The sequence below is a fragment of the Notothenia coriiceps genome, unplaced genomic scaffold (genome assembly GCF_000735185.1).
Source record: "Notothenia coriiceps isolate Sejong01 unplaced genomic scaffold, NC01 NC01_scaffold00001364, whole genome shotgun sequence".
Lineage (NCBI taxonomy): Eukaryota > Metazoa > Chordata > Actinopteri > Perciformes > Nototheniidae > Notothenia > Notothenia coriiceps.
This window is the reverse complement of record NW_011334065.1, coordinates 10,572-20,925: the sequence shown is the minus strand read 5'-3', so window position 1 is coordinate 20,925 and position 10,354 is coordinate 10,572. Positions and strand designations below refer to the sequence as shown.

The 10,354-nt window shown below is 42.5% G+C and overlaps 1 protein-coding gene across 2 annotated transcripts in view; it reads right to left on the bottom strand.

Annotated features, from left to right (window-relative positions):
- The window catches only part of gli3 (GLI family zinc finger 3), a 99,388-nt gene extending 90,617 nt beyond the window's left edge, over positions 1-8,771 (bottom strand). For both annotated transcript variants that reach the window (XM_010788377.1, XM_010788385.1), the window contains exon 1: positions 8,395-8,771. The gene's annotated coding sequence lies outside the window, so the exon portion shown is untranslated. The remainder of the gene's footprint in view (positions 1-8,394) is intronic.
- Between the last annotated feature and the right edge of the window lie 1,583 nt (positions 8,772-10,354).

The following is a 10,354-nucleotide window of genomic DNA, read 5'->3' as shown; positions in this document are numbered from 1 at the left end:
ACGTCGTCGTCGTACGTACGTACGTCGTACGTACGTACGTACGTACGTACGTAGTACTAGTAGTAGTATATAGTAGTATACTAGTAGTATACTACACACACACACACACACACACACACACACACACACACACACACACACACACACACACACACACACACACACACACACACACACACACACACACACAGTCTCAGAGGAATTGTCAGTGCTGCAAAAACCTGTACCCCACCTACAGCAACAGTACACACACAGGCTGTTGCTCATCAGAAAAACACAGCTGAATATCTTGAATTTTGAAAGGCTGAGTTGGGAGAAACTCATTCTCCCACTGAGAGGATGTCACGCAACTCAAATACCAAGACGATATCGCACCACACAACACCGGAATGAGATGCCATAAACCTCACAGCGCTGCCAAGTGTTCAACAGAAAACTTCCCGTAAACTCCAAAGAGCACAGTCACAAAATGGCCCCCTGAAAATCCCCTGCATAAAGAGCGAGGAACAAGACTGTCATTAGACAGGCGGCCCCCTCAGGCCCCGCCGACTCTATCGTGAGGAAGCCAAACATCTGGGTGTATTTACGCGTTTCAGCTGTTTGCAACCCCGCCTCGAATAAATCTGGGAGCTGTAACACCATTGCTTAGGACAGCTCCTAAACAAACATGCTCAACGCTCGCCGGCTCACTCACTCACTCCTCTCCGCACGCTCATGCACCCCGGATAACGCAGGCGAATACATATGTGGAGGAGGAGGAGGAGGAGGCCTTAATTGGAGCGCTTGACGTGTGCCTGGGGTTAATTGGGAAGCATGGAGAGCAGCTGGCTCCACGGTGGAAGTTGAGACAGGGATAATAAGTTCACCCGTTGCAGGAAAGACAGTTAGTGATGAATCAGATCATAGGAACAGTGTATCATCCTCACATCTCCCCCTCCTCCAACCTGCTCTCCTGACAAGCAGAGACAACCTGGCTCCCAGCTACACAATCTGGCACCTATCACGCAGGACTGGCAGTCTTTGGGAAGAGATCACCCGGCGATGGTTCACACACGTTCATTCAGCTAATCACTCACACACACAATCATTCTTACCTCTAGGACACGGAACCTAGTTTATCAGTTCGCCGGTCGATGTATGTAAATCTCTCCAACAATGTGTGTACTAATGGCTTATTACCCCGCGTTAGCTGGTTTGCATTGATCTCTGCGCCAGAGGGAGACGGGGAAACTAGAGCAGTTTGCTGCTCATATGTACCGAGCAGGACTATAATCACATCCCAGCTTGTTTCAATAAAGGCAACATTAGCATAAACCATCTCAAACACACTAAAACCTTCACCCCCGCTCAGTCCGTGCAAGAAAAAAGAGGGAAAAAACTTTCCTGGATTACAGGGTAATCATGGCCATATGGGATGGGTCGGTATAACTTTGCGTGTCTGTATAGATTGTCTCCAAAGATTATGACTTTCAAAACATTTTTTTCCAGAGGAGCAAATCTTCAGCCAGTATATATAGAGAGAATAGAAAGTGCTTCTTGCAGGATACTAATGGCTGCAAAGGGTTTAGATATAACACCAAACTCTTGTGCTGGGAGGGTGGCGGAGGGAGCATTTGGGGGCTGAAGGAAGCCCAGGTAGAGTCATAGGCAGTAATGGGAGGAGACAGCGACTTAGAGCGCCACACAAAAGCCAGGCTTTATAAATAATTCCAAAAGCTAACAGGATCCCTTGTATGTGTGAATCTGTGAAATACATTCACACATGAATGCACACACCCGCAGACCCACACACACCCCGCCACCAGGGGGAATAGGTTATGCACACTCCTCCGCTGGGGCCGCTGTGAGTCTGACCTGCCTGGATTGGTAAAATTGGATGAATATGTTTCTTGCATAGATGATGCAAACTAAAAAAAAAAAGTCCCGAAGAAAAACTAAAGGGTCTATTTGAGCAACACACACATTGACACACACTCCCTCACTCATAATGCAGGGCAGCAAAGCACACCGGAGACCTGTCTTGTAAATCTCTTTGTGAAAGCAGCTTTGGGGGGTAGACAGGGGCTTACACACTGAGCCCTGAGGTAGCGCTACAGACTCCACTCCCTCTAACCCCCCCATGGTCTTTCTCCCTCTCCCACACACATACTCTGCTCTCCTCTTCTCTCTTCCTCACTTTCCGTCTACCCCACATTTCCTCCTACTTTCTTGCCCTTCTCTCACCTTATCCATCGCTCCCTCCCACCCTCTATTCTTTTCCTCTCCCCTCTCTCCTCCCCTCTGTCCCAGCCCGGGCTCTAGAGCGCTGGTCCTTAGCCCTGCAGGCTCCCGTGGTGTTGCGGTGACTAATGTCCTGCCTTTCCTCAGACAATGAGTTTGAGACTGAGCCGGGAAAGTGTTGAGGAGGGAAAAAGACTCCAGCACCTTTTGACAAATGGAACCCTTCGCACAGCCGGGCCCACTGAGGGAGGCTTTACAATGTCGCGCTCCACGCTCCACGTCCTCCGAGGGACGGCTGCAACCCGCAAAGCCGCATCTGGGGGAATATAATGAATTCTTTGGGAAGTCTAACCTGGCTTTCTTCATGAATAAGATATATTTCCAAAGCATGTCGACCCCTCTTAATAAAAACACCAGTCTGGCAGGAATAGCCGAGGCCGTTTTAGGGCCCCATGTACACGTTAATATTTCTGTTTCCCTATACATTTTATACACTTCTCTCTGTCACTGCAAGGCCAGACCTGCATTTTCCCCTGTAAGGTGGAGGAGCCATGATGACAAACTGTCATTAAAAACGGCTGGAGTCCTTCTCTTTCAAGGAACTCAAACTCTTGGATGCTCCCTCCTCTTCCCAACACACCCTACCCCCCATGCAACCCTGAAAGGAACTGGGCTTTGTCTGAGGAGCAAAGGAGAGAGGAATCCCCCCCCTTCAAGCCTACCTCCCCTTCCCAAACCCTGTTCCTCACTCCCTGCGGAGTATTGTTAAAACACAGCCCCCTCTCTTTCCGCGGCCCGGGCTCTTAAAACAGCGTGCTTTGCATGAGAAAAAACGATTAGTCTTCAAATGCTCCGCTGTCAAAGGAGGGCTCTTTCAGGTTGGGGCAGAAATTTGCTCAGATAGGAGAGTTCCCCCTTTTGTTTTTCTAAGATGAGGCATTATTAGAGCCAGGGTCGGTTAGCATTCATTGCTGAGAAGAACACACTAGAGGGGTTTTATAAGGGATGCCCCCTCCCCTACTTTTTCCAACTTGCCCCAAGTCTGACGGAAATGAAGGAGCAGAGTGGGGGAAGAGGTACTCATCTAAACATGTTTGGAGAGGAGAGAGAATGTCCGGGCCTGGGCTTCTTTCAGGTATTAACCCTGGGATTTACATTTGACATTCAAACAATAGACCCCTCCTTGACCTCTACTCCAGGATGCAGCAATACTCAAAGATAACTCCCACTGAAAGACAACTACGAGCAGCATGGGATTGCAAACACATGGGGTGCACATTGTGAGCATTATAGCATGACAATGCATAACTTAATTAATGGTGTAAAGACAGGAGTTACTCAGTTAACTAAATAACCTTTTTTTTGTTTTGCTTAGTTCAAATAATGTTGAGAGAAAAAAAAGTGTGTGAGTAGACAGAGCCTGACTCATGGCTTCACACATCAAGAACCGGGGGTAAGTGACAGATCATTGTTCACAGCAAGCGGCCAGTTCATCTGTCCCCCCATCAACACCCCGGCCCAGAAAGCACAGACCCCCTCACGGATGCCACAACCGACTCCTATCAAAGCTGACACAATGCCACATCTGCAATAACAGCCCCGCCGGCCCCGGGAAACTGTGTCTTTAGGCGTTCAACTTTACACGCAGCCCGCAAACAAATGGGCCCCAAAGCACTTCACCTCTTGCTGCTACACTTCACACTGCAGACTTAAAGACAGTTTTACGGCGGCTACAGCAAACAGAGGAGGGGATGAGCAGCGCCCACATGCAGGCGTGAGCTGTCCTGTTTCTCCTCAAGTGTGTCAGAAAAGAAAACGCAGCCGTTAACTGGCACGCTCTGCATTCTCGCACACAAAACAATAAAATGTACCATGACCTTCACCTGGGCTCATGTTAAGCTGTCAAGTACAATTTGATCGATCGTAAATTCAAATCCCTCAATTCAAATGTGCTGTTTTCATTTTTTTTTTACCTTACTTTGGGAGGGTATAGTTGACCAGACTAACTGTCAGGTCCCGCTCGTTTTTCCAACAGTCCAGAGCAACGGAAAACAAAATACTCTCTCAGCCCCTGCAAAAGCAGCTTGAGCTCCCACTCGTTTTTCCTCCCTCTAGACACATTAAAAAAAGTTAAAGCACCCACAAGAGAGGGGAAAAGAAAAAAAGACAAAATAGAAGCTAAACATGTACAGTATGTTTGTGTATAAGAGAAGAAGACATTTTGAATGAGCAGCATGTACATGCATGCAACTGGAGTGCCATGAGGTGTATTAATGTTTTGTCAGTATGCTGTTTGCGAAATCCTCAAGTGTATTAAGATTCCTGTGTGTGTGTGTGTGTGTGTGTGTGTGTGTGTGTGTGTGTGTGTGTGTGTGTGTGTGTGTGTGTGTGTGTGTGTGTGTGTTTAATATACATATCTAAAATTACAGTGTGATATCTCACACCCTCTTCATAGCCACTTTCCCCACATGGCCTTATCCAAAGACATCACCCGGCTTGAAAGGTGCCTTTAGCAGGCTCCTTGAAGCAGGGAGCGGGGGTCCCGCTCTGGGACAATGATGGTTGAGGTGGAGGGGAGTCGGGGGAGCAGGAACACATAGCATATTAAATCTGCTGGCGGAGCTGGGTCGTCCGCGTGGAGAGCCAGAGAGCCAGATCTGAGGCATGCCCTGAAGGGATGGCTGGGCCTGGGGATTAGGAGGCCAAGGAGAAGCCGCTGCGCGCCCGAAGACCCCTTCTTGTCTCTGCTCGCACGCAAATGCATCCAGACGTTTTGACGCGTCTCAGGTTTGCCATCTCAGCCCAACTTTTCATAGCACTGCTCCACGCCTCGCAAACCACACCAGCAAACACACACACAGACACATTTCCACCCGCTCTCATGCAAAGCCTTTTTTTTCCCTCAATCACTACCTCTGTCTGACTTGTCCTCTTCCTTTTCTCACTGTGTCTGTTTCATTTGATGTCCACATATCAAAGTACCAAATCATCAAAGTGAGAGTTTTCTTTTGGGGGCCATCTACTCAACTGCTCCAGTTACTTGCAAGGGAAGCAACAGCTAATCAAATTATACAGGGAATTGCTCCAAACTGGTCAGATGGTTTCACTGTATTTTTAAACGTAATAATTGTCAGTTTTTACACTTCAGAAAAACCTATAAATAAGCAAACACTAAAATAAACTGCAGTCCTCATTATCTTAAGGAAAATCAACTTCCACACATTAACCTCGTTTTAACAAAACATTTGCCACCTCTTTGAGGGCTTCAGTTTGCAGCATTAGCACAACAACAAAGCTCATTAGGGCTTCTGGCATAAAAACCTGATAACAGGTATTCTTCCTGCAGGGTGTAAAAGGCCTGAGGAGAGAACCCGCCTTTAGCTATGATTGCAAGGCCCCTTAAAAAGAGGAGAGGGCCATACCTCAAAAGCTAATAGCATGTCATCTCCCTGCATTAACATGACAGCCCTTATTCTGCCAGGTCGCCAGGTCACCGGCGTACCGGGCCAGTGTCGCAATGCATAATTCTACTTAAAGAATTACTTAAAGTTGAGATAAGAGAGCACGCTGCTGCTATCTGACGGACTGACTCCTGCAGAGGGAAACGCTATCCGCCTGTTCTTCCCGCATGGAGCTGAAGTGGCAGAGTGCGGCTATGATACATCTCTGCTGGCTACAGTAAGCGAGTGGCTCCGAGTTGTGCATCTCATTCCAGCAGATTAGCATCTTAAACACTGCTGCATTCATCACTGCTGCTGCATCACAATGAGACAATGTGCTTTTTTAGGGAAAGGTGCACCTGTTTGAGATCAGTTAACCCCTTGGTAGTGTGTTTAGATCAAATGTAATAGTGCCAAAAACTATTTTTAAGTTTTCTAATATGTTATTTATACATATTAATTATTGAATTGTGTTTTGTGGCTTTTAAATGATTAATATATATCACATCCTTTAAAAAGAATACTGACATAACTGACCGTGAGAACAGAAATTAAACAGTTATGTTCAATGTTTTTTATAACAGTGCAGGAAATTAAATACAAAAATGTCTCAGATTTACCTGTCATCACTACATTTTAATTAATCTAATTTAATTTAAGGCTCATAGAAAATAAATCATATCCTATATATCTTTTATAAAATTACAATCAAATGCCATCCCAATCTTGGCCTCAAATATTATTTATATAAGCAATTATATTGTATATTAAAGCACCACTTTGATGAACAAATTGTTAAGAGGCCACCCAAATCAAATAAAAACAATAGGGGTAAAGCCATGATTGTTAAATCACAATAAAGGTAATTACTTTGAAATGATTCTCATGATATCATTTGAAAAAATAAAAATATTAAGCCTTAAATCTGTGCGAGGCCTGGTCCGTCTCCTTATTCTTTTCCATATTAACTGAGCTGAATCATTGACATGACAGTGATTTATTCCCTAATAAACTGCCTTGTTATTTTGTTATTATAAATAAAAATAGGGGACATATTGAATGACAGTTTATGTGACAGTCCCATTTTTATTTTATAAGACAAATGGAAACAAGACCTGCAAAAAAGCTTGCTCAATGCCAAAGTCCACAGTAAGGATGAATGATGGAGCAACCTCATAAAAATAACTAAATGGAGATTTTTATCTGTGTGAACTTGTGCTGTTAAACATCTTATTTTGTGTGTTCGCTCACTGCTCCGTCTCAAGGCAGCCAGACCTCCGTTAATAATTTGCCAAGTGTCAAAAAAAGGAGGATTTTGAGCAGCACCGCATGGCTGAGCACCTCGGACCCTCGTCGTCTGTGTGAAACCCGAGAGCAGACAAGCAGATAAAATGTGGAACAGCTGGCGAGCACAGGAGGGAAAGTTTCAAACAAATATCCGCACATGTGGAGGGTTGGGGGCTCTCAAATGTTTTGGACCCCCAAAAACCAAGACTGACTTCTGTTAGACATTTCTTCAAACCCTGCACAAATCCATGTGAGACTTTTTTTTAAATGTGTTTTTGTGTGTATTTTGCTGTAATGATAACATGGACACATCTGTTATTGTAATAGCCCCTCTTATAAATGTTTAATTGTGATAAATCCAGTGAATTTTAAACCTTAACAGTCACTTTGCACCATTTCAAATGTTGCTTGGGGCCCCATAAAACTCCCCTCATGGACCCCTGCAGGGCCACAGACTCCCACTGTAATGGGCTTACATTTCTCTGAGCACATGTACATGCCTTCAAACACGCTATGATGTATCCTTACACGTTTTTTTCTTTTTTGAAGATGAAGGAATAACATGATAATACCAAAACTTCCTCATTCAAATCAAATGGCAAGATTTAATTTAACAGATAGTCTTCATATAAATTATTTGGCTGCAGTTTTTCCTTATAAAATATATCTTTATTTTTTGAGCAAATATTCCCTGTTTAAAAAAAAAGGCCTACACTGACAAATTACATTTTAAAAATACTATGTAAACCAGTGATGAAGAAACATTTGGGGTTGTACAATTGTTATACAATTAAATATAATTTAAAAAATAAAATAGTATCTGTGAGCATGTAAGTGTAAGTGTTCCAATAAGTCAGCACACTCTAAGAGGATAAACCGAATCAATAACAGACACTGAAATATGATCACACATGCACATAAATATGCATGCCTCCTTCCCCCTCCCCCCACGCGCGTTTCTTTAGGCAAAAGTCCAATAAAGTTACATGTCTGCATAAGTTCACTTCAAAACTCCCGTCAGAATTACACGTGCTTTTTCTGTTTAACACATCAAAGATACCCAAAAAAAACAAGTTTCCTATTTCCAACAAACTTTATGCAACTTTAGGCTTGTTTTAAAAAAGCACATCTGTCCGTCGGATACTATGCCATCCGGGCTTTCCAACAACCAACACTTATTTCACAGAGCATAAATCACACACCCAGGCCAAGTGTAAAACAAGTATGTTCTGCTTTTTCTGGGGGGGCGAAGCTTTTATAGCTGTTGTTTTTTAAAAGCTGGTGTTTCTTACCACTTTTTGTCAGTTAATCCACTTCATGTCTACATCTTAACTTGTATGAAATTCCATCTTTTTGAAATGTGAAACCTCTCCTGCTTCAACTCCCAAACTTTAAAAGTAGACAAATAGGCGCAACAATGAGTGAAAAATGTTAAGAGATTACTTACTTTTTGGGGGGTTTCCCCTTGTAATTCTTGACTTTTTTTATCTTCACAGGAAAAAAATGATTGGTCTTCTTTCTTCGGCTTGTTCTGTCGCTAACTTGCAGATGTGCCTTTGGAGTTGCCTGGGACTTTTCTTTACGGTGAAACTCCAACTCCGAAGCTTCGCTGCCAGACTTTTTCCTCTTCTTTCTCCTCCTTCTCACAGTTTGCTGTGTGCAAAAACCGCCCGACTAACACCATCAGCCTTCCGATAATATCTGCCGATAGCAGACCACAGATGTGCGTAAAAACAACATAAGCGTCAGAGAAGCGCATGGAGAGTTGTTATTACATTTAGTGCGCTTTTTCGAGGAGAAGAGAGAGGGCGAAGTGTGGGACTCCAGCTGCTCCTTCGCTCGCTTGACTCCTCCCTTCGGATTGCTTCCTCCTTTCCTCTCTGCCTCCCTCCTTTTTTATTTATTTTCTGTACCCCTTTTCTTTCCTTCTTTTTTCTTTCTTTAAGACAACATTTGTTTTATTGAAATGCTATAGTAATTCCTGTTTTATAACTTGTGAAAAAAAACACACAAACACGATACTGAGTTTACCAAATACCTTTTTCTAATAGGCCATTGGAACACAAATCTATAACTTATACAATTTAAGAAAGGAAACATAATTTCACAATAAACTTACACTAGTTAGAAAGTTCTTTTATTTTCATGTTTTATTTTATTTTTGTCTGTCCATGTGACTTAATTATAAGTGTTTAAATGAGCCCGTAATGGAAAATATCAAGGGAATACCAGGAAGCTGCTTTAAAAATTATTATTTCACCTTTTTAAACTACACTGCAGCTGTATTGTAACAGAAATTAGGGTTGCAAGTCATTTTACCCAAGTTTAAATAGCAGCAGTAACGATGTTGCCCTGTGTACATTCACATACTGTACACCCCTATAATCAAGCCTAATGGACGTATGATATCACATCAGCATAATGTTATCTTAAACATCCACAAATAAAATATATATTATTCAATTGCATTGATTAAACATAATTCATGCTTGACGTGACAACTGTGAAAGAAAAAAAAATTAAATTGCTGTTGAGAATCATAATGAAAGGCATAATCATTTTGATTTGTTTCGAATCACAACCAGATTTATTATTGTTACTTGTGTTAATTAAACTGTAAGGTAAAAGTGATTATTCTACTGCTTTAATACAGGGTTTTTACACAGGCCTTTTTCTCAAGTATCCACCTTACATGCTCACAACTGTCAACTTATGAGAACTAAAAAAGGCTCCTGGGCTCAGCCTTCAGAGGGATACCTAATGCTGTGGAAAGCCCTCCTGTAGGGTTAGGTTATAATCAATATACATAATCAATATACAGGGAAATGATGTGGTAAGAGAGGTCTTGAGGGTGCTGTTTCAATCAATGAAGAGGTGGGAGTTTGGAGAGGAAAATCGCCGGTTAATCGTTTGACCAGGATTTGAATGTGTGTGTGGCCGAGGGGTCAAGCCCATCAAGACACAGTCACTGTAATTATCCTGATAATGACAGAGAATTAGCTGCCGCTGCAAATTAAGTTGTCTTTAATCTTAAAGAACTCTCTATTTTATCAAGTATGTTTTACAACTACTATTCTGATGCCTATTATGCAAATACAACTGCATTGACTAATTACTGCCGTCATCAATCAGAGCCCACTGTCACAACTGACAGAATGTTGATATTGATGAATATTTAAAGTTTCGATTCTAATTTTTGGTGTAAGCCTTTGAGTTTGATATTTTAAATAACTCAAAAACTGCCACTATTAATCAATAAATCAACAAATATAGATGTGCTCTTTCCATATGTCAAAAATAAAAGCACAAATGATTTGTATTTGATCATTTTAAATAGGAAGGTTATACGTTTAAAAACAAACAACACACACAGAAATGTTACACATGTACAATGAGAGAATATGTGA